Source organism: Octodon degus, unplaced genomic scaffold (genome assembly GCF_000260255.1).
Source record: "Octodon degus isolate 3935 unplaced genomic scaffold, OctDeg1.0 scaffold00233, whole genome shotgun sequence".
Taxonomy (NCBI): Eukaryota; Metazoa; Chordata; class Mammalia; order Rodentia; family Octodontidae; genus Octodon; species Octodon degus.
The window spans coordinates 3,030,961-3,051,428 of record NW_004524809.1 but is presented as its reverse complement, the minus strand read 5'-3'; the positions used below and the strand labels follow the sequence as shown (position 1 = coordinate 3,051,428).

Genomic DNA, 20,468 nt, shown 5'->3' with positions numbered 1-20,468 from the left:
AGTGACAACAGTTAGAGAGGTGGGAAGCACCTGGACTAATTTTGGTCCACTCTATTGTAACACAGGATCTCTTGATACAGTCCAGGATAGCCTTGGACTCACAGCCTCGGCCTCCTGAGTCTTGTTTACCCTTCTTTCTGGTGTAGTAGTACTCCGTAGTGTGCAAACACATTTTCTTTATCCATTTATCTGCTGCTTCCAAGATTTAGTTGAGTTGTGCTGTTATAAATGGGTAATGCATCACTGTAAACCCATATTTATTTATTTATTTTTTATCTTTTTTTTTTTTTTTTTTTTTCTTTTAGTCAGATTTATGTTAAGAATCAAGAGCAAAGAGCCCAACAGGACGATTTAAAATGTGATGGCCAGGGAGATAGTTTTGTGGAATAAGTGCTTGCCTGGCAAGTGCAAGGTCCTGAGTTCAATCCCCAGTTCCACAAAAAACCAAACCAAACCAAACCAAAACAGAAAACAAAAAACAAAAACCCTAGTCTTTCAGGATAGAGTTGGGTCGGACCAATGTGGGTCAGGAAATCCAGGTACAGACCTCAGGGAAATTCCACTCCAAGGAAGTTCGGGTCCAAAGACCAAAAGCAAGGAGCCTGGCTTCCAGCACCAAAAAAGAGAGGCCTTAGCAGTCAACAGGCTCTGTATCCAGCTCCGGGTGAGTTACTCTGCTGTAGCTGGCAGTCTTTTTTCATTGTTGCTTTGTTTTGTGGTACCAGGGATCGAACTCAGGACCTTGCGCTTGCCAGGCAGGCACTTATGCTGCTGAGCTATCTCTCTGAAAGGTTTATTTTAACTGGCAGTCTTTTTTGTTGAAAATTTTCTTTTCTTTCTTTCTTTATTTTTTTTTTTTATTATTATTTTTTTTTGTGTGTGGAACCATGGATTGAACTCAGGCCCAATGAGTTCAACTGAGCTCAATTCTATTCTATTGAGCCATCTTCCTGGCCCTGAGTTACTCTGCTTACATCCAATGGCTCGGCACAGGTAGAGCAAAGAACAGACCCCTGGCCACTGCTGACCCCAGCATGGCCCACCTCTCCTTCGCTCCTGTCTCTGCTGCTTAGTAGGAGGCACCAAACCTGCTCCTCCATCCCTTCCCAAGATGCTCCCCAGCTGTCCCCTGAACCACTCTCTGGTCATCAGCTCTCCACTGACAGGCACCTACCAGATGTGATCTTCCCAAAGGTGGTGACAGGTTGTCTTGCCATTTTCATTCTCTCCTTGGAAAGAACACTTAGCTCTCCCGACACTTGGTTTATTGTCTCATAACAGGATAGATCCTCTGTACCAGCTACCTTTATTTTGAAACCTAAAACAATGTCCGGCATACAGGAAGAGCTCTTTACATCATCCACAAACGATAGATGAATGGAATACAGATGAATGGGGCACCATGAAGTCCATCAATGAGCAATTTCAGTTGGCTTTGCAAGGACAGATAACACAGGTACCCTTAGTTACCTTCCAGAGTGGCTGTGCTCTCTTCTATCTCCAGCCATACATTTCCTTTTTCCACTCTGCCAGTGTTTATGGGTCTGGTTTTTTGTTTGCTTTGTATGATATTTTGTATTATTCTCATTTTAAGTAGGATGAGATGGAGTCTCAATGTAGTTTTGGTTTCATTAAAGGTCTGGTAAAATTCAGCAGTAAAGTCTTCCTTTCCAGGGCCTTTTTTTTTTTTTTTTTCCAAAACAAGGTCTTGCTCTGTGGTTCAGACTGGTCTTGAACTTGCAGTAATCCTCCTGTCTCAGCCTCTGAGTGCTGGAATTATAGGTGTGCTCTATACTACCACATCCAGACTTGCTTTTATTGATACACTTTTTATTATTGCTTCAGTCTCATTGTTTGTTATTGATCTATTTAAGTTTTTAATATCCTTTTGGCTCAGTTTGGTAAATACAAAACTACCCATTTTCCAATTTCTTAGAACAAGTTTCCAAAATCAATGTTAGTAATCTGAATTTTAGTGATAGCCATCTTTTTTATCTCTAATTTTACTCACTTGGGCCTTCTCTTTCTTTGGTCTGCTTGGGCTAAGGGTTTATCAACCTTATTTATCTCACACAAGACAACCTTTCACTCATTGATCCTTGGTTGTTCTTTTGAGTCTCTAGTTCACCAACTTCTGCTCTGGTCTTAGTGCTTCTTTGTACTGGCTTTGGGCTTGGTGTGTTCTCATTTTTCTAGGACCTGGAGAGCCATCATTAGCTATCTGCTATCACTCTGCTTTTGCATACAGGAATTCTTGGCTCTAAATGTCCTTTGAGAGCTGCTGTCCTGTGCTTCTCAAGTTCTGCAGGCTGAGTTTTCACTGAATTTGATTCTAGGGATTGTCCTATGCTCCTCTGGTTTTGACAATGGCTCACTGGCCCTTCTTTACTCTCTGTGTGTGGTTTCTGGGGCTTCTCCTGTGGTTGATTTCTAGTTTTGTCCCTTGTGACCTTTAAGGTTGCCTGTAGTCATAGCATCTCATTGGGGAGGATGCAGGTTGAGTAAGAGACTGAGTGCAGTGTCATGTGTGGGACGACTCTCCAACCTCCTTGGCACCCTGCCCCTGTGCTGCAGCTATGAGACAAAGGAGGATACACACAAAGGCTGGCAGTAGTGAGACAGGAGACTAGGGCATGGCAAAGGTGACTGGGAAAGTGAGCATGACCTATTAACTGCCAGATCTTGGACACACGCACAGAGCAATTCCTGCAGTCCTGCACATGGACTTCTGTCAAGAACCTGAGCAGATTTTCTGATAGGAAACTTAGACCTGACAATCAGCCTGAAGTGTGGGATCCCAGCACCGCCTCTCACAGTCCAGATGGAGAAGTTTCATGATTTCCTGTAGATTTGCACAGCATTAAAGACACACTGCATAAAAGACACACCAAGAGTTGCTAGCACAACTTCACATGCTAGTCCACACTGTTTCCCAGATGCAGCGTGTACTTCCATCTTTGTTCTCCCTCTGTTCCTCTTTACTCAGCCCAAACCTGCTCTGCAGAGCCAGTTTCTCCCCAACTCTTCACATTCTTGAATAAACTTTATCACTGCTTTTACTCGTTTTGTTCAATTCTTTGTGATGAGAAGAAGGTGGAATCTAACTCCAGAGAGAGAGGCCTGCAATCCAAAACACGGTAATGTTTATTTGGCAATCCACTTTTAAGAGGCAGGCTACATAGTAACTGTGGGGCTGTACCAGGGAGGGCAGGGAATGGAAGAATTCTTGCTTAGAAAAACCAAAGGGCTCCAGAGAGGACACCTGTAGATGCTGGTATACACAAGGGGCACAATGCCCGCCCAACCCACTGCTTACCCATCACTGGGTCAAATCAAACTAGAACACAACGTACCACAAAGCTTTGTTTTGCTTCATTTTGTTTTTATCCATTCATTCTTAAGAACAAACTGACAGTAAAGATCATCAGCCATTTAGAAAAGGGAACTACAAGAAAACAAAAGAACTTTGATGAAACAGCAGCTATGTAAGAAGCAGAAGTAAATTAAAATAGGTAGAAGCTGCAATTATCCAGGCATACTGATGCACACCTGTAACCCTGCGCTATGGAAGGCTGAGGCAGGAGGACTACAAATCCAAGCTTGGCCCAGGCAACTTAGCAAGACACTGACTCAAATTAAAAAAATCAATTTGCTCAGTGCAAAGGTCCAGGATTTAATCCCTAGTAGAAGAGGGGAAGGAGGAAAAGGAGAAGAGGGAAAAGTAGGAAAACAAGAATGAAGAAGATGGCAGTAGTGGCTTTAATTAACACCATCATTAAGCTAAGTCACTCTCTTGCATCTATAAAACTACTGCTATAACAGTCCATAAAATTAGAGTCACATGGAGAGAAAACATTCTCTCAGGCTTTCACAGAGAGCACATTGGCCAAGCAATGGCCGTGACTCATCCACATGGCTAACACTGACAGAGGTTCTACAATCTGAGGTACAGGATCTCAGGATAAATCCTGAGGGGATTTCACTGACCTTACCACACCCAAAAGCTACAACTCTTGTTGCATAGGTTCTGCTTTACCTCGGTCTTAACCATCCAGAAGAGAAGTATAAAAACGAAATATAAGAAGTAAAGCCATGCTGTTATGTTGAGCTGTGGGGGACTCAGGTCAACAGTTTCTGACATTGCCAGTTAAGCGGAAGACCCAATACTATTATGGGCTACTGGACTTTTTTTAGAATATTTTGCTGAGTTTACACACCTATAATATTCAAATAACGGAACTTAACAAAAAAAGGGTATACAGATGAATGTCCATTTTGTATCTGTGTATTCAAAGTGGTTAGGATAGATATATAGTTACATTCTGTTAATGAATAGAATGATTTGTTCTAATGGTGTTTGTAAATAGGATATCAAGTCCGCATCTTGTACAGCAATTAACCACTAAGAAGAATGTATGCAGTGTGTTAATTATTGAAACTGTCCTACCGATTTGATTTGAAACTGTCTCATTGCTATTTGTTTCTCAGTAAAATTATGGCAAAAAAATAAATTTTTTTTTAAAAATGAAAAATAAAAAACACATTCTGAAGTTAGAAAAAAAAAAAAAGGTCCATAAAATTGTAAATAAGACAACAGAAGTGAAAATAAAGTTTAAAAGCAAAACAATAATTATGACAACAGCAAGAGCTGAGAGTCTGACTGCTTGCCCAGATGTGTTACTTGCTATGTGTCACGCCTCCCTCATGGTAAGTGAGTACCTCTTAGCACTGTTGCCTGGAACCAGGGCACTGAGCACCCCTTTGGCCAGGTGGAGAAAGTGAGACAGGAGGGGTGACCTGCACTTGCCCCACAAGTCCTCAACACGGGCTCTATGTCAGGACTATTCCACATAAGGAGAGCAGACAGATGAAGAGGAGAGGACCTGGCATGGTGAAGCACGAGACCTAGCACCCATCATTCAGGTCCTGGAACGAGATCAGAGTGTGCCTGGGAGAACGGAGACAATTAGAGGTGCATTTCCAAGGTAAAGGACCTCCAAGCACCTGGATCATTGTGGAGAACTTCTGAGCAAGAAAAGAGCACAACACCTGGGCAGGTGAGAGAAAGGGGCAGGCAGGAGATGCAGGATTTTGGGACACTGAGACACAAGCACCTTCTTCACAGGAGCAAGCTAGAAGACAAGGGCTAACCAGAAATAAAAGTAGGACAGTCTTCCAGGGTTCATAGAAATGAAAAGGGCTCTCACTATCATAACTATGTCTGTCAACACCCTGGGTGACCCAGATGAAAGGGACAGACTCCTAGAAACACAGTGCCTGTCCAATAGATGGTGTCTATTTGCAAGGGTGTCCCTGGAGGGTTCCATCAAACTCTGAAGGAAAAATTACCGCCTGTCTTTCTTGTGCCCTTCTAAGTAACTGAAGAGAAGGGAACACTCCTAAAACTAACTCTGTGAGGCAGATGGCCAAAGCCAAAGAAAGCGGAAGAGGAGAGAACCACAAGCACATAGTGGGCTCAAATGGGACTTAGCAGCACAGTGTAGGGACACATATCATGCAACAGCAACAGTAGTTTTTCCGTTGGGACAAGGAGCTCACAGGTGAGTTTAGTAGAAAAATGGTCACTTGCTAAAAAATAAAACAAAATAAGGACATCATCTAAACAAATGGAGACAACAGGGCAAGGGTACACTGGGAAGCAAGAAGCCAACATTAGAAAAGCCCAATTCAGAGCAGAACGTGGCCATAGTAAGGAAGAGCTGCCATTTTCTGCTTCCTGCCTGCCATGGTGGTTCGCAGCTTCTCCACCCTGTCTGGAAACCTGTGGCTAGGAAGATGAACACTTCTGTGTCCAGTCTGCAAGAGGCCACATTCCCTTAGAATGGGTCTGCTCTCTCTCCCTGGAAGGCCATCCTTACCAGTCCTCAGTTTAATTAAAAAAATTTTTTTTAATTAAAATGTATTTAGTACCAGGTCTACTGGGTCTTACTATACAGATTGGACTCATAGTGATCCTCCTGTTTTCAGCCTTCCAAGCGCTGGGATTATATGTGCGTACCACCATGCCCAGTCTCATTCACCATCTCAGCACTCCCTGGAGGCAGGGCCTGGCACAGCACACCAGGGATTGAACCCCAGTCCCTGTGATTGCCTAAGCAGCCACTTTAGTCCGTTGAGCTATCTGGCCGGCCCTCAGTCCTTACTTTTGTTTGCTTACTTATTTTGGTTTTTTTGAGACAGTCTTGTCATGTAGCCCAGGCTGGCTGCAACCCTCCTACCTCAGCCTCTTCAGTGTGAGTTATACGTGTGGCCATCACACCCAGCACTGTTTTCAGATAGCCCCTTACGTGGAGCCATAGTATAAGTTTCCTGTAATGAGCATAAACACTGATGGTAAAAGGAGAAATAGCTGATAAAATCCTGGCTTTTTCAGCCATGGCAAGCCTTTCTGTTCAGAGCATCTCAAGGCCTCTCACATAGTCCAAGAGCCAGAGAAAAGACAGTCACAGGTCCCTAAGCCACATAGGTTCCGGTACAGGGACATAGGCACCTTACAGCACAGGGGTCACATGTGGACCACCAGACTCAGCAAGAACCTCAGTTTCTCCTGGTTTAGAACTCTTATGCAATGGGAAAGGGCCATGTCTTCATTTAGCTGCCAATGTAGAAATACTGGGTATGTTTATATGTGTGCCCATGGCTGCTTCATTTCCCAGTTACAGAGGGAAATTATAAGTGCTCAAAAGACACTAAAGCCCCTTTAGAAAAATCTGTCACTTTCATATCAAAAAGCAATTAACACACTGTTCAATAGGATCCAAGCTCTCAGGGTCTCAATTACCACCCTTATCTGTCAGCAATTCCCTTTGTAAAAACCTATCCATAAACCTTTTTTTTTTTAAATGTGCACCCATGCTTATAGCATCATAACCATAAATCTGTTTAATCAGCTTTCCTAGTCCTCTCCCAGGTGGTGACGTCCACGTCAGATTGTCTTTATCAAGGCCAAGGGTTCCAATTTCTCCACATCCTCCTAACACTGATTTTCTGCTGTCTACATTCTAATCAACCCGTGGATAGGAGACAGTACCTCACTGTGATCTGGAGTGAAAATTAGTAAAACAGACAAGAGAAAAACAGGAAAAAAGCTATAAACCACTGGTTGTGGTGGTATATGCCTGAAATCCTAGCACTCAGAGGGCTGAGGCAGGAGGATCACTGTGAGTTCAAGGCCAGCTTTGACGCTTTGAAAAGATCAACAAATTGACAATGAATTTAGCTAGATTAATGGGAGACTGTATTTCAAATGAAAGAAATTATTACTGGCCTTTCAGAAATAAAAAGAATTAGGATAAGAATGTAAATTCACCTGGCAAGTGCAAGGGCCTGAGTTCAATCTCTGGTTCCGGAAAAAAAAAAAAAAAAAAAGAATGTAAATTCAAGCAATCTGGCCCAAGTACACCATAATACCTCTAAATAACAGGATAATAAACTTGCACCCATGACAGATAATCAAGGCGTTACTCTCTTCCATCCAACTGCCACAGTTCATTGTGGTCCATACAGACCATGGCTGTCTGGGGACTCTAAATTATGAACACAACTACCAGTGTTGCTGTATGTCACTTGGGGAGCAAAGGTAAGACCTCACGAGGCTGCTGCACTCCTGTGATCTCAGCTCCTTGGGAAGTTGAGACAGACTGCTTGAGCACTGGAGTTCAAGGCTAGCTGGGGCAACACAACAAAACCTCATGTTAAAACAAAACAAAGCACACAATTAAAAACAAACAAGGGGGGGGTGCCCCTTAGCTCAGCTCTTTAAATGGCTGCTTCAACAAAGCAGTCAGGCTCAGGTTGCTGTGGTTCAATCCCCACAACTCAAGCCAGCCAAACCTGCCTGAAGGCATTCGGAGAAAAAAAACAACACCACCAAACAACCCTCCAAGTGCATGCTCTTTTTAAAAGCATGACACTAAAATTCTTTACGTATGATTTCCTGAACCAACCCTATGAGTTTGTCTCATGGCATCACCACCACCCCCACCACTGTCACCACCACCATCATACTGAAGGAACCCAGAGCCTTCCACATGCCAGGTAAGTGGTCTACTGACCACCGAACCACGTCCTCGGATGTGGTGTGAATGCTCTTGCTCCTGTGCACATGGTGCTCACATGTCACGCTCACTCCTCTCATGTGTTCATCTTGCACTTCACCGTCTTGGAAGGAGACTCCTGTGACCCCAGGGCACCCACCCTGGTCCAGGGAGCAGAGGCACATGTTTCTTGTGGTTTGGTGAGTTCAGAATGACTCCAACTGACTGCTAATAACCACCTACTCTGGATGCTTTAAACACTCTACTATTGCCAAGCACTGAGAGGATAGACTGTAGGCTCTTATTCACTGTCTTAGTTACTCTTCTTATTGCTGAGTAAAATACCCAACACTCAAAGTTAAAGGAAGAAAGGTTTATTTAGTTCAGACTTTGCAGGGGTGTTAGTCCATAGATGGCTAGCTCCAAGGCCAGACAATATGACAGGAATATCACAGAGGAGAAAGCAGTCCATGGCAGGGCGGGCAGGAGATAGCAAGTAGTGATAAACAACAATCAACAGATTCTTTCTGTCCCTTTGTATTGTATCCAGGGTAAGGCACCCTTAATCCTACCCAGAACTATGCCAAATCAATCAATTAATCAACTTAGTTATTACATAGCCTTAATTCCAGCATCACACACTTTAGACCCTGCTGCCTCTGAAAAATCACCTATGTCCACTCTTGGGGTATATCTAGACATAAGCTATAACATTCAACTAGCAATTTAATACATATAGCAAATCCTAGGAGGTTTAAAGTTACAGCATTAAGTTCAAAGTTTCAAAGAACATACATTTATCCCTAAAATAACTGCAAAGAAATTGCAGTGAGGGGATACAGGGCCAGGGAGATGGCTCAGTAGAATAAGCACTGGACTGGCAAGCACAAAGGCCTGAGTTCAATCCCCGGTTCCGGAAAGAAAAAAAAAAAAAAAAAAGATACTTGAAACAGAGATTGTTTTTGTACATAAAATTAAGAAAGCCTTCATTATTCTGTTTCCCAAAATATATACTTTTGTGTGCCATGAGAAACCATACTTGCACTAAATTATGTAAGAAATTCCATTGTCTTCAGAAAACTTGTAACGTATTTAATAATAGATGAATACAAACATTTTTAAAGCTTTTTAACTTCAATACTTTTGCTGTTTTCGTAGCCATTTAAAAATGTATTATTAAAAATTTGTGAAATCTATATTCTCTCATCTTCAGTTAATATGAGTAATATTTACTATTGTTTTAATGCTAAGAGTAGATCTAAAATCTAAAAACTTGGGTAGCTATTCTTTTTTTTTTTTTTTTTTTCGGTACCAGGGATCAAACTCTGAACCTTGAGCCTGCCAGGCAGGCACACTTAAGCCACTGAGCTATCACCTTGGCCCTGGGTCACTATTCTTACTGCCTTCATCTGGCAACTGTGTACCCAATTTTTGTTCAAAAGGCCTTTCCCTGAATATCTGTTCCTTGGTAAACTAGCGTTCACCCTAGAAACATAATTCAGAAATACCCATCCAAGTCCTGCTACTGAGTGCCAGCAGCAGTGTAGCCTGAGTTTAACTGAAAGTACTTTGGAAAGGCAATGACCTGGGTCAAACTTCAGTTCTGCCAGTGTGACCTGGCGTTGGCCTCACCCAGGAAATGGGAACAGGACCAGTGCCAGCCTCCTCAGGGTAGCATGAGGGTGAGAGCCTTACCTCAGGTCTGACTGGAGTAACTCACATGTGCATTCATGGTGGTGACAGACCATGCTGCACAGGACTGAAGGACTGGCCCGAGCCTTCTTCCACCTTCACTGTCTGCATAGCTAGTTAAGCCTCTACACCTTTCACAAGCTTCTGCCTTGGGTTGCTACTGCCTGGGCTGGAATGCAAATGCTTGTCACTCAAGACTGGCTTGAGGGTCGCTCACCTGGCTGGAGTTCTACTTCCCCACAAGCATACCTGCTCTTTAGCCCTGGGTTGTGTCAGCACCAGGGAGGCGGCAGATGGCCAAGGACAGTTGGCTACATAGCACCTGTAATGCCCTGAGTATGTGAAAAACCCAGATGGATGGGCTGGTGAGATGGCTCAGTGGTCTAAAGCACCTACTTAGAACAAGCTTAGCAAAGCACAGGGACCGCGGTTTAATCCCCCAGCACCACATGCCAGCCAACCCCACCCCCTGGTGGGCTGAGCTGGCCACACACACACACACACACAAATAAATAAATAATTTTTTTTTTTTTTTAAAAAAAAGAAAAACCCAGATGGAGCTGAGTTAAAACTGGACCCACAGTAAGAATCCAGTTCTGCTCCCTTGTGCCACTAGGTGACATTCCAAGTCATCCTATCTCATGCAGCCACCCTACAAGTGCAAGAGCTGTTCTCATTAATAAACACACCTCCTGTTTTGATGCTGTCCCTCCTGCAATCTCCTGCTCTGGCTCCAGGCCCTATGCAGCCTCTGGCCTCCAGCCTCCTGGAGTGGATGGAACACCAGAACTCTGCTCCCTCATTCCACTAGCACAGTGCCAGCCAGCCACTCACTGACTTTGTGCTGCATCAGCCCCTCCACATGGGCAGCCACAGAGATGCAAGACCATCAGAGGACCTGGTCAGAATGAGGTAGCAACATCCACCAGGTGGAGGAGAGGCCAGGTGGAAAATCTCACTCACCAGAACCCTTCCCATGGACTGTGCCTGCCACGGATGATGGTGCCTGTGTGGACCAAGCTATCCAGACAAGCAACACCAGCTTTTTCCATGACCAGCGCCATATTGAATCTGTAGGAACATTGCAATTTGGAAATAAAACTTTCCCTCAACTTGGCAATTTTCTGGTCTCAGACAGGTGGCATGATACACAGCTCTCTGGAAAGCTCCCTGCCACTGTACGCTGTAGGAGGCAGCCACCTGAGCAGGTGTGAAGGTGACTGTGCAGCAAGCACTAGATTACTATCATCAACACACTCCTGTTACGGGTGGCAATGTGAGAAGTACAGCCCTGTCTGTACTAACACACCTCACCTTCCTGGTGAAGGAAAACAGTCACCAAACAGAAAGACACCTTGTGGCAAATGTGCTGACAAGTGCATCACACACAGCCAGGCATGGTGACAATGCCTGTCATGGAAGCACTCTGGGAGGCTAAGGTAGGAGGATCACAATTTGGAGCTCCGGATGTGAGGGTGACCTGGCTGTGACATCTGTCACCCCAATGAACACCACAATTGGTTGATTCAGCTGATCTGGCTGCCTAAGCAGGTGTCCCCTTCCTCCTTCAATGCTCTATGTGTGAGACTCCTAAAGCTGTGTACCTTGTTGAAGAGGATGACTACCCCCAATAAGAGGGGTGTACTGGTTGATACATTATGTCAACTTGAAAAGTTTAAAAGTTTAATTAAGTGACTCAACAGAGCCAGGATTCTTAATTTGTAAACATCGCCATCCTGTAAAAGAGGAGGGCATGGACATTGTGAGTTCTACACCTCCAGCCCAGGGTAGCTTATTGACAATACAAGGAGGGGAGAGGGGCTGGCGAGAAGTCCCAGCTGCTGTCCTTCCCTTTGCTCTTCACTGTTCCCTGTTGCCATGAACTCCTGCTCTCTGCCATGTGCCACTCTGCCGGAGCCAGTCAAATATAGACTAAAACCTCCACAAACTATGGGCTACATAAACATCTCCTTCCTTAATTTTGGGTGTTGGATATTTTGTCCCCACAACAAGTAAAAAGTAACCGAGACAAAAATTGGTACTGGGAGTGGGGTCATTGCTGTGACTACCTGACCATGTTGTTTAAGAGCTTTTGGGAATGGCTTATGGGAAGAGATTAAAAAAAAAAAAAGGTTTGGAGATGTCACCTACCAGTGAAGAGCTAAAATGTCATGGGAGATTCTGGTCAGAGCTCAGAAGACCAGAATGCTGATAGAAATCCTGCCTGCAAAGAACAGGCTGGGGAGGTTTCTGCTGGGAAGAACTGCATTGGTTGCTAGATCCAAATGATTTGTGTTATGCCTTAGCAGAAAGTTTGTCTACATTTTCCTTGTGTCCAGAGAATTTGCCTGAGACTGAGATTAAGCACAGTAAACTAGTTAATCTAAAAAAAAAAAAAAAGAAAGAAAGAGAAAAATCTCAAGACAGCCAAATGTTAAGGGAGTAGCATGGCCACTGTTGGGGGCATTTAGTCAGGTATATGTTGAGTATCAAGAGCAAAGAGCTCAGCAGGATGATTTAAAATTGAGGGGAAAAAAGCACTAGGAAGGTAGTGGAATGCAAAGATAGAACTGAGATCTCTACTGCTCAGGAGGAAAAGGAGAATAGAAAAGATGTCCTGAGGGCATCACAGGTGGTGGCAAGTTCTCATCCTTTGCAGCCTCAAAATGGCAAGGGTGAAAGACTTTGCTTTGAGGAGAAAGTGGCAGAGCCCCATGTTCCAAAACAGGCGAAAGCCACACCAGGTTCCAAAATAAAGGTGCTGGCCACACCAGATTCCAAAATGATGCTGACGTAGAGAATTTGTTCCTCAAAATCAGGGTCAGAGTGCTTAGTAATCCAGGCACTTGACCCCTGCAGCCAAGAGAAAAGAAAAACAAACAAACAAACAAACCTGGCTACTGCTACAGCTGGCAAAGACCTTGCATCATCCATGTGGCATTGGTTTTAGGGGCATTCAGAATACAGGAGCTCTGAGGTTAAGAAGGCTCCCACTTAGATTTCAGAAGGCCTGGGAGGCCAGGCAGTATGCCCCCGAGAGGGCAACATGTAAAGCTGTGAGTGAAAAACCTATTCAGTGGAAACCACAAAAGTTAAACTACAAGGAGAGAACAATGCCAGACCCCCCCCCCAAAAAAAAAAAAAAAAAAAAGCCATGAGAGCTACCAGCAAAAGTACAGCAGGGGTGGAATCATATAAGGCTTCTGGAGCTCACAACCCATTACAGACTGCTTCAGATGTTCCACATAAAATGACAGGACCTAATGGCTGCCCTTGGATTTTGGACTTGTTTTGGTCCCAATGCTTTGTATCCTGCTGCTTGTACCTTTTAAAATGGTAATGTTGGGGCCGGGGAGATGGCTCAGTGGAATAGGCACTTCCCTGGCAAGCACAAGGGTCTGAGTTCAATCCCTGGTTCCGGGGGAAAAAAAAAGGTAATGTTTTTCTTGTGCTATTGAATTTAAAAGTGTTTAACTTTACTTATACAGGGGCTCACAGCTAAGAATTTACCTCAAATCTTGGAGACTTGGACTTTTCAACAATACTGAAACTGTTAGAACTTTGGCAACTCTTAGAGATGGACTGAGATGCCTTTTGCATACAGGAATGTGCATTAATCTTTGGGGTGGTGGTGCCCAGGGGCAAAATGTCATGGTTCTAATGTAACACGATGTTCAGTTTGTAAAATGTTAATAAGAACATGTCTGTACCTAAAAACTGGTCTAAGAAAATATCTGACAAGTTGACAAGGGGTGGATTGTACTGGTTAATATATTGTACCAACTTGAGTAGTTTAAAAGTTTAATCAAGTGACTCAGCAGAGAACCAGGATTGTTACTTTGTAAACATCCTCCTCCTGTGTAAGAGGACATGGCCCTTGTGTGAGTTCTACACCCCCACCCCAGGGTAGCTTGTTTATCATGCAAGGAGCAGAGAGACTGGCTAGAAGCCCCAGCTGCCATCCTTCCCTTTGCTTTTTGCTGTTTTCTGATGCCATGAACTGCTGCTTTCTGCCATGTGCCACTCTGCTTGGGAGCCAGTCAAATACGACTAAAACCTCCACAAAATGTGAGGTATATAAACCTCTCCTTCCTTAACTTTGAGTGTTGCATATTTTGTCCTAAAAACAAATACAAAGTAACCAAGATTTGGGCCTGGGAGATAGCTCAGGGGAATAAGTGCTTGGCTGGCAAGCACAAGGTCCTGATTTTGATCCCTGGTACCACCAAAAAAAAAAAAAAAAGTAACAAAGACAAGGGGGTTTCTTCAGTCAAGAGTATATGAGTAGCTGTGCTCCTCTGCTAGAACTTCCAAACATGCTCTCCCAAGTTTCAGTCCTGCCTGAGCAACTCAGCAAGCCCTAATCTCAAACATAAGAACAAAATTTTACAAAGAGCTAAGAACATAGCTCAGTGTGAAGGCCTTGGGTTGGTGCCTCAATAGTGTGTGTGTGTGGGGGGGAGCATTAGTTTATATTTCAATCCTTAACAATTTGAAAAGTAGAGAATTCAGCTTTGGTTTAGAAAAAAACAGACCTGATGCTATTATTTGTAAAGGCTGAGAAAGATCCCATACAGACTAGAGTGTGCTGGCCAGGGGTCAGGGCCACCCAAGTTCTGACACTGCCAATATTTTGTCCCAAGCTCTGGAGCAGCCCTGAACTTGACTAGTAAGCTGCAAGACCAGGGCCTTCACGGGGACCAAGGCGGGCTGACTCAGGTACAGCACATTTCCAAACTCTGACAGATGGACACACGCAACACTCTGGTTGTACACACAAAGGCAGCTGCTGGAGGCCAGTGATGGCTTATACAAAAGTTTGCCTTACGGCACCAGCTAAAGGTAATAACTGATCTGTCAGGAGTGCTGAAGCTCTGGTAGCTTCCTACAGAGCCCCAGCCACAACTGGGGAGCCACTGTGGCTGTAATCTCCTGAGATTACTATACCACCAAAGTGAGCATAGAGGAATCAGGGGCGAAGGACCCACTGACCCTCAGTAATGGGAGCCTGGCTTTAAGAAGCCTGCACCTAGACAGGGCCGAGCCGATCCAACCACCCCACAGGTGCTCAGCGCAGCCCACTGTCACATAACTCTAGCAGGCAGGCCTGACCCAGAGAGGGAGTGTTCTGCTGATTCTCTTCACTCTGATTTTCCTTCTTTTTCTGTTTTGGTGCTGGGTGTTTTGATGTTTTGAACTCAGCCTTACACACACTACAAACACATACTACCATCGAGACACTTCACCAGCCTATTTATTTCTTCAATACACAGTCACAACTTTTAATTTTGGTTTTAAAACAAAAACAAAACACAGAAAAACACTCTGGCCTCTTCCTCTTGCTATAGTTTGGTTTCTCCTAATAGAAAAGAAAGAAAAAAGTATCACTTCAAATGTACCAGAAAAGCCAACACAATTACTGTATAAAAAGTTGTTTTCATCTTCCTTGAAATTAAAAAAAAAAAAATACACATCTGTCAGAAATGAAGTGGATATCTGTAAATATTACATCCCGAGTTAAAATCCAAACATGCACCTGGGCTAACTGCATCTTTTAGATGGTACTAGTGCTTCTGCTACTTAAGTCTGATGTAATATGTAAATTTCAATATTATAGAAATAGTATCATGACAACACTGAATAATATAGAAAAAAAATGCACCTGGAAAGGCAGAGCATTCTTTCCACCAGATTTCCCTTCAAGGAATAGCTCGATTCTTCAAATTTTGAGTTGAAGTAGATCTTACAGATGAATGCTTGAGCTCGTGGTGGGGCAGGAATTGGGATGCTCACTTAATGATTCACTGTAAACCTGCACAGCCCTCCCCCTTACATGGGCCTTACAGGTCAGGACACAGGGAGCAGTACTGGCCTGCACAGAGCAGAAACAGTACTCTGAAAATGATGCTGCCAATTCTATCTTATAAAATCTCCCATTCTATGGCTCATCTGTCTACTTTCTTTCAAAGTGCCTTTGATAAAAACGTATGATAATGATGTTGACTTTATCAGTATGTTCTTCTATCCTATCATAGGCATATATATATATATATATATATTTTTTTTTTAAAGGTCTACAGGGTGTTCAGGGTCTCAGTACTAGATTGGACTCATAGTAATCTGCCTGTTTACAGCCTTCCAAGAGCTGGGATTACAGGCACATGCCACCACACCCAGTCTCAATTGTCCTCTCAGTGTGCCCCGGGGCTGGCACAGCAGTCCCCGGGATCAAACCCCTGGCCCCTGCACCTGCTTGCAGGTGCTTTAATCCACTGAGCTATTTGGCCAGCCTAAATATGTTTTCTTGTATTAAAGAGTCTTGCTCCTCATGGAAGATCTAGACCCATTGCAATTAGGTCTGCAATCCATTCTTCCATTTGATGAGTAAGACTCTAACTTTTCTCCGCTATACCCCACCACCTCTTCTTTTTCTCACTGACTCAGTCTCATTTGTGCAACAATTAGGTCTCCCTGTCCATGTGGATGCAGCTACCGATGCTATCCCACTCCTGTCCTGTGTAGCTTATATTTGTTTCCACATATCTTTTTTGTTTGTTTTTTGAGGAAAGGTCTCACTTACGTAGTCCAGGCTGGCCTTCAACTCACAGTGATCTTCCTGCCTCAGTCTGAGTGGTTGGATTACAGGCATTCAACACCATGCTGGCTTGTGACCGCATATGTCATCAACAAGCTTTATGATAAGTCCTGGCACCTCATCCTGGACCATTTCCAATGCCCTTCTTTACACAATGGGACTAACTGACCCCTTTTTGTGCATGCTGGATGGAGCTACCACAATTCTTGAGGTCAGTGCTGGTGAGCGCCACGTGCTGTCATTAACAGCCCTGGAAACTGCTAAAAAAAAAAAAAAAAATGAGCAAGGATGAATGGGCACCTTCTAGAAAAACAGGCAGAAACAGCACAAGAGTGACAGCACCTCAGAGAACCTCCACACTGCAAGTTCGTGCAATGCAAAGGTTCAGGTCCAGTAGCAGAAGACTACAAGGTGGTTTCAGAAATCATGTCCCCCAGATTACTTTGGGAATGTCCACAAGCTGTACGTTAACCTCAACAGAAAATAAAGACAGAGGCTGCTTCTTCCAGTACACAATACAGGAAGTAAGACAGTCTCTCAGGTGATGGGTGACATTGCAAGGGCAGGTTTAACCCAGAACAAGAGTGCCTGTGGCTGAGCCTGTCCCTGTGGTGTGGTGCTACAGGCAGATGATGCCACAAAGGGTTGACAAGAGGCCTGAAGGCCAGGAAGGGCCACTCCCAGGGAACAGGGAGCTGCAGGCACAGTAGGCTGTGTCTACACATAATTTGGAAAACTATATTTGCCAGCACAACATAATTTCGAAGTTACAAACTATAGAAATAAAGCATTTTGTTTTGACTATGTAGTCCAGACTGGCCTTGATATAGCCCAGGTTGGGCTCAAACTCCAGGGCCTCCTGACTCACCCTCCTAAGTGCTAGGATTACAGGATGTACCATCAAATCTAGCTTCAGAAATAAAGCTTTAAAGGTCAACCTTCACTAAAGAGTAGTGGCACATGCCTATAATCTTGGACTCAGAATGCTGAGAGAGGTGGATTGCTGAGAGCTCAAGGCCAGCCTAGGCTACAAAGTGAGACACTGTCTCAAAAAAAAAAAGTGCTGCTTTGTGGTCTGAGCTGACCTCCCTGGTAAAGAGATGACTCTACCCTTCAGCCAGATGACATTTAACTCTGTGGGTGCATGTGTCCATGTTATATGGATGCCAATTTATTAAACAGCACAGCTGTATGCAATAAAAGCACTGAATTAGGGTAAAATCTCATAGACTTAAAAAAGAAATTACTTAATATAGAACATCTCTGTGTGTGGAAGGCATTCAGAATAAGGGACTTATGCTGTCATGGTGAGAAGTTCTGATACACTCAAGATAAAGACTAGAGAACCCAGACCATCTGGGAGAGACAGAAATTTGAGAAACACATAGTCCAACCCAAATTCCGAGCTCAAAACTTGACATCAGGACATGGAATCAACTGGTAGGTCCAGTGCAAATGTCCATTAGCAGAAATGAGGCCATTAGTATGGATGCTCCGGGGTCAAGGTCAGGTGACATGGGGGTCAGATGCAGAGATTTTGGAGCCCCTGGTCTCCAGCCAGAACCTTGGTTCTCCCTTGTTCAGAGCCACAGAGTGGCAGAGGCATGGCTGTATACAGGTGTCCAGGTCCATGTTCCCAGGCCAGGATACCTGCCAGGTGATTTCCCACCCTCCTCAGCTCACACATAATGGTGAGGTGGGTTCTTCTCTTCTGTTACTGTGAGTCAGGTGGATGGATGGAGAAAGCCAGTGAGGATCCTGGCCCTGTGTCATGCTTGCTATCAAACCCAGCACAGCTGCCAGTAGGGCACACGCGTTGCACCCATGCAGACAGAAAAAACCCAAGATGCATCAGCTGTTCAAGGCCACCCAGATAGAAAGGACAAGGCTGGCATTCCAACTCCAACCTGTCAACTTGCAGACAGAAACTTCTGACCCAGATCCACCATAGTAAGGCAACAACAGTTCATTAGGAAATCAGATACTTTTTCCTTAAAACTTTACCTACACAGTAACCATACTGAGCCACAGTACACAAATACCAAAGTACACCAACTAGTGTGATGAGCACTCATCAGCTGGACTCCATAAAGGCTCCAGAATAGGAGTGGAAGGGCCTGCTGCTTGTTCCTTCTCACCTCCTGTCACTATGAGCTGGCGTGGCTTTCCCAGAGCCATCTGTAACCCCATTTTTTGCTACACCATTTTGTATTACTCTGTGAAGGTCAGGAATCATGGCCTGTTCTTGTTAGTGGATACTGTGCTGGATGCTTGCACCCTAGTGCACCCCTTAACAGCTGAAGGACACTTAAGTGTTTAACACCAGCCCACATGGAGCGCTGTGAGCACACCTGACCATGCCTGAGGTACGCTGCTACCTCTCCTGGGTTTGGAGATTTTCTTTCCATTTTCAGTTGTGTTTGGTGCTGAGTACTGAACCCCAAGCTTTGTGTGTACTGAGCACACACTCTACCATCTTATGCTTCTTCATCAGATAAATTGCAGCACACATTTACACTTTATTTCTTAAAAACCTTGGAATTAAATGAGTCAACAAACACATTTAAATCATCACACTTCTCTGCTGAGGATCCATGTACACTTTTTGACATCTGCCTGTAGCTTTGGTCAAACAAGAAAACATTTTTAACAATCTCAATGAATTCATTAACCCAAGAAAAATATGTCATAGAAGCAGTGGAGGAAAATGAGGAAGAGGCAAATAGCATTTCTGAAACATCCTATGGATAATGCACACTCGGAGTGATCACTCCTGATACCTGTGGGCTGTGTCACTCCTCTGGGCTACCAGGGCTCAGGGGTGCAGCCTTCACAGAGATCTGCCTGCCTTGTAGGAGCACAGTGGGTACTATGGGGAGTTTTGGGGCATGCGTGGGCAGCCAGGCAGGAATGTTTCATTTTATGAATGGTTCGTATTACCATGAGAGCAATGAAGACAGAAGGCGGCTTCTCCAGCTTCCTCCTGCCCAGGCCCTAACCTCTCGACTAGACAAGGGAAGCCAGGCCTTGCTTCCACTTGGAATCTTGGAACAAACTCCGCTCTGTCCACACACCACCTCAGGAATAGGAGCCAGGGCTTTGGATCAAAGGACTTTAGGTCTCTTACCTGGTAAATGGAGTTACTGGCCCTCAACGCCATGCTTTGTCCATGAGGAGGACCCGCATCAGCAGAGGCCACTAGAATGTGGGATATGTCAGAGGGGACAGTTAAGAACTGAAATAATGTGTCCCTGTCCTTAATGGCTCACCCCCATGCCTACCTCCACGTCATCTCCCAGGGTCTGAAGCTGCTTTTGCAATCCCTGTAAAGAATGCCCATGCCATACGCCCCTCCTCATGTCACTGAGCTATACTCTTTGAGCCACTGCTCTTGGAAAGCCCTGTTTTAGGGACAGAACCTACTGCTGGAGATTCCAACATTCAGAACACTTACAGAAAGGATAGCCTGCCTGGGGTGGTTGTAGGTAACAGATGACAGGGCAAGGCGAGGAAACAATAGAGGACCTCACTCAGCCTCTAGGTAAGCTGGGTCACCAATGAATAAAAACTGAGTGTTTCACAGCATGTAGATGATAGTCCTCCAAATGCCCAGTGGGTCGAAGACGATGACTACACACAAGGGAAAGTTGGTATTATTTAAACAAAAGCCAGGAGCACTACAGGCTGGCAAGGGAGGTCTATATGACAGGTGCAGCTGGGCGACCTTAGGTCTTGTCACTGATGTCCCGTGTGATGTCATCTGGTAAGGTAACATGTGTGCCCCTGCTAGGAGGTATTCTGGGCCCAAAGAATCCCATGCAGATGCTCAAACACATTTCAAGTAGACAGTCAGACAGTGGCACAACATACAGTCACTGCCCTGGTCTTATAAGTGGGTCCTACCCCAGCCCCAGTATCAGCAGGAATCTCCCCTTCTGAGGTCATGGAGAGTTACTCAAGTTTTCCCGTCTCCCTCACATCACAGTTGACTCTTTGAAGAAAAGTATGAAAAGCCGCCCACCAAGAGCCTGTAGTCTGATTTACTGGGGAGGCTGAGGCAGAATATCCAGAGCCCAGGAGTTTGAGGCTAGCCTGGGTGACACAGCAAGACCATAGTAAGAGAT

General features: G+C 44.5%; 1 protein-coding gene across 2 annotated transcripts in view; it reads right to left on the bottom strand.

Annotated features, from left to right (window-relative positions):
* Positions 1 to 1,689, bottom strand: part of Nr2c2 (nuclear receptor subfamily 2 group C member 2) — a 36,983-nt gene extending 35,294 nt beyond the window's left edge. Inside the window, exon 1 of one of the 2 annotated variants that reach the window (XR_002819002.1) lies at positions 1,175 to 1,689. The gene's annotated coding sequence lies outside the window, so the exon portion shown is untranslated. The remainder of the gene's footprint in view (positions 1 to 1,174) is intronic. The other variant, XM_023705909.1, reaches the window with a different exon arrangement.
* Between the last annotated feature and the right edge of the window lie 18,779 nt (positions 1,690 to 20,468).